Here is a 15096-nt window from a genome sequence, read left to right as displayed (position 1 = left end):
TTTATTAAAGCTGCCTGATCCTGCAGCTGCAGTTCTCCAGTGCTTCAGTTGATGTTTGGCCTGTTCAGGATTAGCAGCATTGTTATCTGCATCTATATATCTTTAACATATACATAATGGATATGTGAGCCAGAGGGCCAAACCACTCTTCCTTTATGTGATACGCATCAAGAGATCAGAATCAGGAAACCAGAGACCACCGAGGATGTGGTTTGGGTTTTTCATTACTGATATCATATTAAATCTCATGTTTCTGTAATCAAAGAAAGGGACACATCGAAAATAAAATAAAGCCCACTTCATTATCCAGGGTTTTGGTGGATATTCCATCTCCTCCTGGTTCTGCTTTATCTCAAAGCACAAATCTCAATGAGACATAAAAAAGAAAACATCACCAGATCACCATCAGGTGAGTTCATAATGATGATGATGATGATGATGATGATGATGATGACAATGGTGATGGTGTGGAAATGCTCAGGAAACACTTTCCACCCAGACTCACTGTCTAACGCTGAAACCCATTCTGTTACATATGTTGAAACTTATGAAATTTTACCATTTTTAGAGGAAAATAAGTCGTTTTGAATTTGATGGCTGCTACACATCTCAAAAAATTTGGGACGAGATAACAAAAGTCTAGAAAAGTGTCACTGACAGCTGAAGCTTCAGTAACTAATAAGGTTAATTGTGATGATCGGATATAAAAAGAGTACCTTATAAAGTCTGTCTGAAGTTAAGATGGGCAGATATTCACCAATCTCCACAAAACTGCATCTACAAATTATGGAACAATTTCATAATAATGTTCCTCGAGGTCAAATTGTAAAGAATATCTCATCATTTACAGTGCATAAGATCATCAAAAGATTTCCAGAATCTCAAAAAATCAGTGTGCATGGGACAAGGACAAAAATCAATATTGTATTGCGTTGTTTGCGATGTCTTCCACAAATGCAGGTTAAAACCCTATCATGTGAAGAAGAAGCTATATGTGAACATGATCCAGAAATGCTGCTACCTTCTCTGCAACAAAGCTCATTTAAAATCTACTGAGGCAAAGTGGAAAACTGTTCTGTGGTCAGATGAATTAAAATTCTGAATTATTTTTGGATGCTCTATCCTCTGGACTAAAGAGGAGAGGGACCATCTGGCTTGTTCTCAGCACTCCGTTCCAAAAGACACATCTCTGATGGTATGGAAGTGCATTAGCACCTGAAGAATGGCACAGCTGTGTTTTGTGATTTTTTCAGTTTAGTATTTCAGCAGAAAAGCTCAGAGCTGAAAGTGGTGATGTGAAAGTAGCTGAAGTTTCTATCAGTCACATATCAGAGCTGGTGAGAAGATGGAGTTTGTGTTGATTTCAGCTCTGACAGAACACTACAAATAAAAAATCAATGAAAGCAATCAGACGCTGGAGATCGGATTAAAAGTATCAGGCAGTATTGCAGCGTTTCTGAGTGTGAAAGTAGAAAAAAGTAGATGTGTAGATATAGAGTGAGGGGGCGTGGCCTATCAGACCAGACCAAACCAGAGTTTTATCATACACACACACACACACACACACACACACACACACACACACACACACACACCCTGCTGGGGAGTCCTGGATTGTGATTGGTCAGAAACAGGTGTTGATTAGTTTGTTAGAACAGCAGCACTGCAGCTGTGATTCACAGCTGGATAATAATTTTATTGTTTATTATTTTTCTTAAGTTTGTGTGTATGTGTGTGTGTTGTTGGAGTTGTTTCTGTGTATTTATGTATTTAATTAATAAAAGTGTATTGATGGATTTAAAAGAGTCCCGTTTACACTGAAATTCCACTTCTGTTCATATAAACTGGATTTAATATGAACTGGATTTCCTATGAAATGGGTTAAATGTATGCTGGATTTAATATGAGCTGGTTTGAATGTGAATTTGACTTCATTTAACTTGATTTCAAATCAATTGTTTTTAATATAAACTTGATTTCATTGAAAGTTGGTTTAATATAAACTGGATTTAATATAAACTGGATCTTTCTTTGTTTTGCTTTTAATTGTTTTTCTTGTTTCGTCTTGACAGAAGGTTCCACATTCACACTGTTCTACTTTCTTTTTCTTCTCCACTGTTTCTCCTCAGGGCTTCGAATAAAACTCCATTTAAATAGCACATGAGCTGCTACAGCTGTGTGTGTGTGTGTGTGTGTGTGTGTGTGTGTGTGTGTGTGTGTGTGTGTGTGTGCACTGAATATAAATGTGCTTCTTTTCTCTTAATCTCAGCAAAACACACACACATACACACACACACACGCACAAACACACACACATCCTCTCTCTCTTTCTCAAAACAAAATCTATAACCCATTTAAATGAATAAATGACCTAATGCTATGCTCAAGACCTCAGGCTGCTGTTTTCAGGTAAAACACTAATTAAAGTCATGAACTTGATTGTAGTGATAAGTTGGTTTAAAAGAGGCAGATGTAAAGGACAGGCTTATGGAGACGGATGATCTCCTGTGGCGACCCCTAATGGAAAAAGCTGAAAGTAGAAGAAGAAGAAGATAGTAAGCAAAGAGTAAGTGAGACTGTCTGAAAACTTATGGACAGAGAAGAAATGGGAAGACTAAACCAGGTCTGAAATATACAGTCCCTAATCACAAGGCACAGTCTGATATTACAGTCCTTATCCCAAAACAAGTAACAGAGCAACGCAGCCAGACACAATAATTAGAGCCAGAAAAACAGCCCCGGATCCGAGAGCAGGCAGACTGAGCAATTCAGGGAGAACCAAAACCATTAACCAAATACTGGTAAACAATAGCAGAACAATAATGAGCAGAGCAAAAACACATCCAAAAACCAGTCCAAAATCCAAACCGGTGATCAGGGTGGCCAGACAGGACAGGGATCCGAAACAGGGTTATGGACCAGGAAATGGCGAGAATAATCTCAGCTACATGAGAAGCCGATGAGATTATCGGGCCCCGAATTAATGTCTTTGGTGTCCTTAAATACATGGCAGCGCAGGAACAAACGAGAAGATGGCCGCCGACCCGGAAGTGCACGTCACAAACCCGGATGAGTGCACCAGGCTTTCTGGCCGACGTGATGAGACGGAGCGATGCCCTCTTCGGAGACCACGACATCAGTGAAACCCAGGGGCCGGGTAAACACTTTGGCAAAAGCCACAGGCGGAGCCACATTGTTGGCAAAGTCCGGGGGCGGAGCAACGTAGTCAACAAAGCTCGGCAGCAGTGACCTGGACAAGGAAGCTGAGCGGCGCCCTCTGTGGATCTCTGAGGCGCAACAACGCTCTCAGCTGGGCTCGGAAGCGGGGTGACATCCTCAGCATGGCAGGCAAGCTGGGAGAAATTTTTGGCAATGCAGCAGGACCAGGAGGCGTTCCCAGCAGGGGAGCTAGCTTGGCAGAGCAGACAGGATGATTCAGGAGTGTTGCTGCTCAGCAGTCTTGGGTCTGCTTTGTTTTAGATTTCATATCATGATGCACCCAAATTTTCTAATTGTTCAAAGGTCAGTTCAGCACATGTATTCTTCTACTTTGAAGCCATGCTGTTGTAATGGATGCAGTATATGGTTTAACATTGTCTTGCTGAAATATGCAAGGCCTTTGCTGTAGAAAGACATCATCTGAATGGAAGCATGTGCTGCTCTAAATTCTGTATATACCTTTCAGCATTGATGGAGCCTTTCCAGATGTGCAAGGCACTAATGCATACCATCAGAGATGCAGGCTTTTGGACTGAGTATTCATGAAAATCTGGATGGTCCCTTTCCTCTTTAGTCCAGAGGACTCAGCAGCCATGGTTTCTAAAAAGAATTGAGAATTTTATATAGTCTGGTCACTGAACAGTTTTCCACTTTGCCTCAGTACATTTTAAATAAGCTTTGGCTCAGAGAATATGGTGCCATTTCTGGATCATGTTCACATATGGCTTATTCTTTGCATGATAGATATTTTACCAGCATTTGTGAATGGGATGGTGAACTGTGTTCACAGAATGAGGTGTTAATAAGCCCAGATTATTCAGTATCCCAGAAGATTCAGTTACACCTAAAGGCCTAAAGATCACTAGCACACAAAGATTTCTTCAGATTCTCTGAATCTTTTGAAGATAGTATATACTGCAACCATAATTCTTTATTTCTTCCTTCAAATGGTACATTTCATGTTTTATATGTTCTATTGTGAATAAAAAATGAGGCTATAAGATTTGCAAATCATTGCATTCTATTTTTTTTATTTTATTTCTATCTTTCCCAACCTTTTTGCAATTGGAGTTGAATTTATAAAACAAAACAAAAAATAAGATAAAAAATGTATTCATTAAATAAATAAAAATCATTTTTTATTAAAATGTACACAATTTCTACACATTTATGGTATATATATATATATATATATATATATATATATATATATATATATATATATATATATATATAAATGCTGTACATATATTGAAAAAAAGTTGATAGTAAAAAGGTCTCTGATGCCCTCTAGTGGCTGGCTGCAATACTACATTTAACTCTATAACGGTTCCTAAACTTTTTTCTCTGATCGGAAAAGAAACACGGTAAAGCTTTAGTGTTTAATCACTTTTTTTTTGAGGGTCAGCTCATCACGGCCAACGCATTATGGACACCATGAAAAAATGAAAATAAATAAAAAATAAATTTTAATAATAATGAGTTTTCTGTCCATGAATTAGTGTATTTACCAAATATCATTACACACAGTACATAAACTTAGAAGACATTTCTCAGGTAAAATATTCGTAACAATGAAACAATTTGTAACTTATTCAGTGTGCATCTCCTTCCGCTCCCTCCTTAGCTAAAGAGGTTATTAAGTATCGCTACACACTGTTCACCTGTAGATGTCGCTATTGCAGAATTATTACAAAACAAATATAATTTCAAAGTGAATAATCCTAATTCTACACATGTTAATTAAAAATAATACCTTTCCATAAAGTAAATAACCGAGATATTCGGAAAGAAAGATCTTTCTGTGACAGCTTAAAACTCTACACATTATTTAGAATATTATTATTATTTCTATAAGTTTCACAAGTTAATTTGTCCCTTTTACTTATTATTATAAATGCTTTTTTTAGAGTTTTCTGATGGTAAATAAAAAGGGGTGATAGATGAGGATACAAGGTGATTTAAAGTTCCAACACACACCCGAAAGATTTCTTCCAAGTCCATTACTCATTACAAACAGATAACTATCACTATATCAAACACACTGAGGTAACTAGCAGCGCTGTCTGGTTTATGAGCGAACTGGTCCTTTCGAACTTATCTCAATTTATTTACATTTATGGCATTTGGCAGATGTCCTTACCCTAAGCGACTTGCAGTTATCTCACTTACATAGCTGAGTAATTGAGTGTTAAGGGCCTTGCTCAAGGGCCCAGCAGTGGCAGATTGGTGAGTAGCTCTTCCAGTTATCAACCCAGGAGAATAGAAGCCATCACATGCTTCATCCAAGAGATATAAAACCAGCTCACCACATCATTTTAGCTACTGTTCAGGCTACAATCCTCAGACCAGCATAAGGCACATCAGAAGAAACTGGAATTGATACTGTAGGACACTATGCCAACCAGTTGACAGTCTCTGGACTCCCAGTCACACATTATCATGGTTCAAAAATGCACTATTGAAATTTAGACTTTGAATCCCATCTGTCCTGTAGACACATCAAAGTGAGTTTTAATACTGTATGTGATCGAGACGAACCCGTGCATGAAAACACGGCTTAAGATGACTGTGCTGTGGTTCCAAGTCGCTGTCGAATCATTGGAGAAGCTTTAATCCTGTTCATTAATGGTGTGTTAACAGACATTACACACGTTTATTCAGATCAATTGGACGATTAATTTACAGAAGTGACTTCTCAGCTTCTATATTAAATATTTTATCACACACTGTGCTGTACAAACTGAGCAATGTATCTGAGGGAATCTGAAATCAGAATGAACAGAGAAGCTTTTCTGCTGTCTTTTTAAATATCAAACTCAATTCCTAAGATCAGTGGCTCAACGGCTGATCCACCAGCGAGCTCAGTAAAGGCTAGCATGGACGTCTTTGTACGCATCACAAGCTCAAAAAAGGAGAATATGCCAGAATTGACCTCCAAAGTAAGATCATGTCTCGTTAGTATTTCCCAACAATTTACTAATAATCACTGTTTTATTATTAAAGAGTCTATTTATAGTTAATTATGCAACATTGCAACTTCAAACTTTAATAAACATGTAAGGAATAGAGAAGGGAGCAAAGTGCAGGCAGTCAATGGTTTTATATAACGTGAGCAAACATGACAGAGACACAATTCAAAAGCACTGAGAATAAACAGTCGAGGCGTTCAGCAGAACAGGGTTTCTGCCCGGTCTTAAAAAGTCTTAAATCTAAAAATCTAGATTTAAGGCTTTAAAAAGTCTTACATTTTTCTGTGCTTCGTCTTAAATCATTTTAAACAGGACATAATGTTTCGATGTCCATGTAACGCTGACTCTACTTCTCATTAAAATGCTCCATTTAACACTTTAGAAAGTGTTTTTTTTTCCTGTGTTTCCATGGTGTTGTAGTTCTTTCTTTCGCTTGTCTGAATATAAGTATTTTGACTACAAACGAGACCAACATGCAACAGCCAATCAGCTTCCTGTTATTGCTGCAAATCTCTCTCGGATCATACCACAGCTGTAATACAGATATTATTTTTCAGATATTGGGAAGTGCAAGTTTAGTGAAACTTGGCTTGAAAAAAAAAAATTATTTAAGGTTCGGTTAAGGCCAGTTAACAGCTAACAATGCATTTGTGTGTTTTTGATATTGTGATATAGATCTTAAATTATATTTTATATGGTCTTAAAAAGGTCTTACAAAGTCATAAATTTGGCTTTCCAAAACCTGCAGAAATCCTAAACTGGACTAGACATGGACTAACAATATAGGAACTCAGTCTAGGAACTGAAAATCTAGGCAGACGTACACTAAACAGAATTCTTGGTAGCAACTTTTACATAATGACACACTTTACTTTACAGGAATTGTGCATTGTGAATTTAGTTTGGAGTGGAATCAGATGTGTGATCTGTAATCTGATAAATATGAACGTGTGATGGACTGTGTTGTAGCCCCCTGCTGTAAATTGCTACCTCCAGGAGCAGTACTTCAGCTGGGCTTGCCTCTAGGCCTGGGGTGGCTTGTATAAAATTCATGTCATAGAAGATGACTTAGTAGATAATAAGATGGCACCCAGCACATTTTTTCAGGTCCATGTTTTTTAGCCCTCATAATCAATTAGATACTGCAGCTGGAAGGATGAAGGGGAGGATGCCTAATGTGGCGGAACCTGCACTGACTGGTTTGACATGGGAAACATGAAACATATTCCCAACAGAGGATGAAGAATCAAATGAGGCAAAATGAATTGCCTCACAAATCTGTCAGGAATTCTGTGTTTAGACTGTTTTGATATACTCCAGCTTCTTGTAGTCACTGTAGATGTAAATGAAAAAATGAGCCTTCTCCATCAACTGTTGTTATTCCTCATGGGCAAGTTTCACTGCCAAGAGCTCTAAGTTGCTGCTCCTCTCAGCTGAAGACACCTTTTTAGAAAATACGCCCATTGAGATCCTGATTACTGAGAGAGGACAGTCCTCAAACACAACAATCTCTTATTACAAAAAGTCAATAGAAATAAGATAAGATAAGATAAGATAAGATAAGATAAGATAAGATAAGATAAGATAAGATAAGATAAAACTTTATTCGTCCCACAGTGGGGAAATTTCTATGTAATGGGTAAATGGTAAATGGGTAAACACTAGGCAAAATTCATCATTCTTCACTGTGGTAGGTACTGGCCAGTGTGTTATGGATAAGACCTTGTCCTGGTCCTTAAGCACTTCCTCTTTCCTATAATTTAAGTTATAAGTTACATGGGTGATTCTTAGACTATGGGCACTTTTATGTTCTTTGATCATATTTTAAAAAATACATATCATTTTTGACAAATTCTTTTTTCTTTGTGAAACTATCAATAAAAACACCTTTAAAAAAATGTACTACCTTTCTATTAAGATTTTTTCATACTTTACAACCTCCTTATAGGTGCCAAAATCACTGTTTTCTCCTTGTCGCACAACCAGACTTTTAAACTTCAACAATGAAAATACAGTTTAAAAATATGACTTATCTGGTAACTATTAATGTACCTGAATTAAACACTAGTAAAATTATTAAAATACATTATAGTAATTAATCTGAGACTAATGTCAATAATACTTTTTATACAAAATATAGCTGTCACACAGTATTGGTGTCATTTCCACCACAATGCTGTTATGTCCCTTTAAAAAGTTTGTGTGAAAGATTGTTTAGGTTTTGTCTATGGAAACATTCAGGGACATCAGAGCACATGATGGACTTGATGAAAATTTAAAATTCCCTCCAACAACAAGTGAAGAAAAATCAAGGTAAATATTGCTAGACCAGTTAATATATTTATTCTACGTCATTTCCAAACATGCTGTATCTTCAAGGGTGTTTTTAAAAAGCTAAAAATTTTAAGTTAAATAAGAGTATTTTGCATACATCACATGCTAAGTATTAATTCAAAGCTAATCAGTGAAGCTATCTTCCATTTTTTCACAAAAAACTACAGAAATGTCATTTCCACCACAGTCATTTCCACCACACTGCCCTCTGTGGTGGAAAAGACAGCATGTGGTGGAAATGACATTTATGGTTAAAAAGTACAATTGATATGGATTGTGAGAGTAAATTTGTGTAATACTTTTTATATTATAATATATTATAATACTCTTTATATTTATATTATAATATTTTATTTCTAAATTATATTACTTTTATATTAATTGATTTCTTTTTTATTTATTTTTAAGATGCCACCTAAGACAACAAAAGAAAGGTCACAGGTCTATAGGGACAAAATAAAAGCTGACCCTATAAAATATGAAGAGAGACTTAAAAGAGACAGGGAGAGATACCTGAGGAAAAAGGAAAAAGGAGTTGTAAAAGCAATTGCAGATCTGTCAAAGCGGGAGCAACGCAAACAAAGGAGACAATGGAGAATCAATCAAAGAAATAGACGAGAGGAGATTAAAAAAACCCTCACAATGCAGGCCTACCATTCCACCACCACACCGCCACACTCTCCTGATGTTGTCTTGCAGCCAGAACAGGATGTTGACCTGACCCCCACACCACCTTCTGCCCAATCTCAATCCCAAAATCAGAGGGGAAGGAAAAGGGTAGCAAGAAACCGACAAAAAGTGTATGCAGCACTGTATGAGAGTAACACCAAGCTTGAGAAAGCTTTGCGAAAGGCACAGAAATACCGCCAGCGGTATATGAGACTGAGGAAAAAAATGAGGCAGGCTGACTCTCCAAATACAAAATCCAAACGGCAAATGGTAACAGCACGTAGCACTCTACAAAGAACTTTAGTTTTTCACAACGCTCTGATAACTGAATTGAGAGACAGATATAAAAATCTCCACTCAGACAGGGACAAACACATCATTTCCAAAATAATGGCAGGAAAAGTCCTTAAGAAGTATCGACTACTGAAAATGGCGCAAAGGGAATTTGGCTTTTCACCCAGAAGAATGAGAAGTAACGAAAAAAGGACAACAGCATTTACTTACACACGGAGGAAACAAAAGAACAGCATTAGCCCAGCCACAGAAGAAAAAATAAAACAATTCTTAGAAAGAGATGAGAATAGCAGAGCATCAACTGGAAAGAAGGACACTGTGACCAAGAAAAAGACGAAAAGACAGAAAAGATTTCTGAATGAGCCTCTGGAAAAACTCCATAAGAAGTTTCGAAAGGAGTATCCTGACATCAAAATTTCTAACAGTGAGTTCTGTAAGAGACGTCCGTTTTGGATTGTAAAGCCCACAGTTAAGGATAGAGACACTTGCCTCTGCAAGACACATGCCAATCTGCAGAGTATGGCAGACAAGCTGCTTTATCATAAAGTCATTAAAAGCAGCAACATTGAAGATCTGATTGTATCCCTGTGCTGTTCGCCAAACTATACCAAGCAATGTATGTACAGGGAATGTACCGTTTGTGAAGCCAAAGAATTGGAAAATTTCAACCTTTGACCCTGGGACCCAAACATTTTGGTATGAGTGGAAGGGAAAAGCTGAGGAGAGACTGAAGAAAAAGAAAGATGGTAGTGAAGAAAAATTCACAGTCCATTTAACAGTTAAAGAGAAGGTTACAGGTACTTTGCATACTTTGCTTAAGGACTTTCGCTTAGGACTAAAAGAAAAACTTGGCAAACATGCCTATAACATCAGACACCAATATGCTGCACTTCGTGGTTTAAAAGAGAATCTGAGTGAAGATGAGGTTGTCCTCTATATTGACTTTGCAGAGAATTTTTTTCTGCAAGTACTGCAGCGAAATGCAAGCTGTACATTTTGGTGATTCGCATAAAACAGGCCTCACTTCACACTGGTGTGGCCTACACCAAAAACAGTGTGATTTCATTCTGCTCAATCAGCTCCTCTTTTCGTCATGACCCCTGTGCTATTTGGGCACATCTATCAAAAGTCCTCACTTTCCTGAAGGATCAATACCCCACTGCTTCAGTGCTACATGTGGTCAGTGATGGGCCGACCACCCAATACCGCTCCAAAAAAAATGTTTACTTCTTCACCAACATTCCATTTCAGATGGGCTGGAAGAAACTTACTTGGAACTTTCTGGAGGCTGGCCATGGAAAAGGCCCTGCTGATGGGATAGCAGCAGCAGTGTAAAGAAGAGCTGATGACATAATAGCTAGAGGAAAGGACATACCAAATGCTCGGGTGCTCTTTGAGGAGCTTCAACAGCAAAAGCTCTTCTATGTTGAGCCAGAGGAAATTGAGTGTATGGACATTCATGTGCAATCCGAGCTACAAACAATCCGTGGCACAATGAAGATTCATCAGGTAATGGTTGACAGTCCACAGTCGTCTCAAACAAATAATTTTACATGAACTAAGTTCATGCCTTAACAGTTTTTCCTCTCCTTTCAGATAACCTCTGCTAGCCCAAGCCAAATGTCATGGAGAATCCTCAGTTGCTTTTGCTCTGCACCTCATGACTGCAAATGTTTCAATCCAGAAACAGTCATGTTCCAGCATTGGGACGAAGCTTCTCCCTCAACCAGTACATCGCATCCTGACACACCTCAAATAGGTCTGCGGCATATTGTGGACTTGAACGAGGGACACGTTGGTCAGTGGTGTGCTGTGAAGTATGATGGAGATATTTATCCTGGCATCATACAGGATACTGATGTCTACAGTGGTGCTCTGGTTAAAACCATGAGCCGTGTTGGTCTCAATCATTTTTTTTTGGCCTCTAAGGGATGACATAATCTGGTACCAAACCAAGAATATCATAGGCCTAATCCCTGAGCCTGTACCAGTGACCAAACGTCACAAGGAAATTATTGTGTCTGTTTGGGAAGAAATATGTTAAACACTTAATTAGATGTGGCCTCAAATCACATCACACACATACACACACACATGCGCACGAGCAAACGCTCTCTCTCTCACACACATGCAAACATACATACATTCACACATTCAAGATGCTCAAAATTTTTCACATTCCACATCTCTGTTTAAATTTTACAGTTTAAGGTGTTCTTTACAGTTACTCTTTACGGAAGATGAGTGTTTATTTAAGAGACCAATAAGAACATTTCAGAACATTAACCTCATAATTATCTCACATTGTTGAATTTCTTATGCATCTTTTATCACTTGTATTTTCCCTGGCCATCAGTTGTGTCAGTTCTTTACAGTATGCACTGTAACCGTTCATCAGTGAGACAAATCAGTTTTATCTGACATCAACAACACCTGTTTTAGTGGAGTTTGTTTAATGACTTATGAGTTTAAGTATTTTTCTAATAAATATATATACTCTTTCTCTACATTCATGTTACATTCATTGTCATTTCCACCACACCCTGTTATTTCCACCACCACCCTGTCATTTCCATCACCACACACATTTTTTAAAAATATTTAAAAAGTTCTCATCACACAATAAATATTTATCCACAGTTTATGATATTGTGCTCTACTTAGTATAAATATTCAAGTTATTTATTTTCAAATAAACTCTTACCCAATCTAATATTAAATTTCAGAGTGTGACAGGTGTACAGTTCAGCATTTGGTCCTTAGGGCAGTTAATTTATCTCATTAACAAATATTCAATTAATGTACATTGTGGAAAAACTGGTAAAACTAGTTACAAAAATGATCTTAGACAATTCTTGAGTGGCATTAAGTTATTCTATTTTTTAATAACAGCTGTATATTGAGATGTGGTGGAAATGACATTTGTTCATTGCAGGTCGGAAAAAATGTAAAATATTAACAGTTTCTCTTGTAATACATGTTTGTCCTCCAACAGACCTTAAAACTAGAGAAATTATTTTAACTTATGGGAATGTGTTACCTAACTTTTGATCAAGTTTTTTTTGCTCAACTTCACAAGGCTAAAAGTGCACCTAGTTGAAGAAATGCCCACATACGCTATTTACCTGCTAAACGTGGGTGGCATCACCTGGGTAATAAATCAGAATGTTGTCACTGAAATGCTGCTAGCGCTGAAGATAGTCCACATGGCATTACAAAGTACTCAAAGTGACTAAACGCCCTCTTTGACAAGTCTTACAGAAGGATTAGTACAAGATTGTACGCACTTAAAAGGTTGAGTTATGTAAACTGCTTCTGCGCAAGCTGGGATATGTGGAGAATGAATTTCGCTGTGATGTATATGTGAAAAATAAAAGCTATTGTTTGCTATATGGCCAAAAATCACACTTTTACTTCTTCAAAATGTATCTAACAAAGCTTCTGTTTAGACTGTCACTTGTTGGCAGATTAGGGTCAATTTGACTGCATCTAGTTCCAGCAAGCAAATCAATTATACAATCGTAGAAACAATGAGGAGGAATCTGCCATAGGCACCACCATCTGGTACCTTATTTCTGTCTTTGTCAGCGAGTATTGCTGTCAGATAGACATGGCCCCCAGGAAGCAGGCTCTGCAATACCAGGAACCCTTTAAAGTGCTGAGACAGGTAAAAAATGTCTAGTGCTGTCTTTAAATTTCTCCATCCATGAAAATGAACCCCAGATTTTTTTGTCCCATAACTTAGGGGTGGTCCTTTGTAGTCAGTTTTCACCAGTCACACCTGCTTCTCTGGTCTCTTATTGCATATACCCTTCTGCCTGTTCATGTCCATGACAGTCTGAGTCTATTACAGAAATTAATACCTTGTGAACTGTCAATACGATGGTTCAGACCAGAAGTTGTGGGAATCTGTTTGACATATTGTTGATCCCCATTCTGCACCTTTGGTGTTTATGGATTGTTATGGGGTTTATGGATAGTGAGGGATCCATTTACAGGGGCATGTTTCCAGGGCTCTAACGTGGACCAGAAAGTGTTTCTTTAGCTTTCTCCACAAAAAAGTTCCTTGCTTTAAAAAAACTCAAAATTTCTCTCTCTATTATTTAGTGCTTAATTTTTTTCCATTGTTAATAATTTGGCTAGGCCCACTCTGAATAATTTGTGTGGCTGGTGGTGACCATTTGTGTTCCGGTATCTTGAAATATATTTTAAAATATGGGAAAAGCAATATATAGTTTAAACATTCCTTGTTGACTTTGCACTGTCATGGTGAGTCTCTGCAAAGTTTTAAGTAAGTGTTTAAAATCCTAAAATTTTAATTATGGCCACAGTCCAGCTGTTCTGGGACGGACTCAAATTGGGGACAGCTGTGAGAGATTTGTTCTTTAACAGTGTTTCACCCACCAGAATTTACACCTAAGTGCATAAACAAACAAAGGTTAGTTGAAAGTACTATTGTTTTACTTATTACAATGTCCAAAAACACAAAGCAAAACCAAAGAAAACCAAGAGATAGAAATTCATTAGATACAAAAGTAGGTCCACAACTCAAAAAGTGAAAAAAAATATTTTTTTTAGAAAATCGGGGAGAAAGTCATAAGCAAAGACTTTCTCTATGGAAATGCAACACAAACAAAATGAAAAATATACAGAAAGACAACTTGAGACCAGTTTGGATACACTGAGAAACAAAACACAAAAGGCCACATAATGTCAAGAATAACATCTGACACAAAATGGGATTCTAAATAGACAAAGACAATGGCCCACATGATGACATTAGGCAAGGACAAAGGAACACACTGGAGACATCTGGTGGGGAAACTAGAGAAAGTCAAAAACTGAAAGAAAAAAGAGTCCTTCCAGTCATCCTAAAATCCTGAAACCAGGGCTTTAATAGCAGAAAACAAACATTATTATAGTCAAGTCAAGTCAAGTTTATTTGTATTGCGCTTTTCACAACAGACATTGTCTCAAAGCTGCTTTACAGAAATCAACAGTGATGGTGAATGGTGTGTGTTTATCCCTGATGATCAAGCAGTGGCGACTGTGGCAAGGAAAAACTCCCTTAGATGTTATGATGAAGAAACCTTGAGAGGAACCAGACTCAAAAGTGGAACCCATCCTCATCCGGGTGACATCAAGAGTTTGATCATAAATCTTTCAACAATACAGAACACTGGAGAGTGAGAACTAACATGATTACTGGAGTATAAGATTATAAGTGATGTTCTTTCTGCAGTCTTATACAGTCTATATGGTTAGTAGCTCCGAGTTTTATGAGCTCAGCATTTGTGATCATCACAGATCCAGCATCAGCTTCTCCATGCCAGAGCCTTTAAACACTCCAGGAGGTCCAATGTTGATACTCCACACATGTAGCAGGATCCAAATGGCACTGGTACGTCTCTAGATGGTTCGGGATGTTTGCGAGTTCGGCATCTACTTCTTCAAAGGTCCGTAATCTTCATGAGGTGGGACGTGACTGGAGCTGGCCAAACCTCAGGGTGTCTCGGGATGGGGAGAGAAAGAGAAGCAGTGGAGAGGAATTAGCGTGGCTGCTGTTCATGATATCAACAGCACAAGTTGATAATGTGCATGTGATCAG

This window comes from Silurus meridionalis, chromosome 18 (assembly GCF_014805685.1).
Source record: "Silurus meridionalis isolate SWU-2019-XX chromosome 18, ASM1480568v1, whole genome shotgun sequence".
Classification (NCBI taxonomy): domain Eukaryota; kingdom Metazoa; phylum Chordata; class Actinopteri; order Siluriformes; family Siluridae; genus Silurus; species Silurus meridionalis.
The sequence above is the reverse complement of the archived record's forward strand: the minus strand, read 5'-3'. Positions refer to the sequence as shown.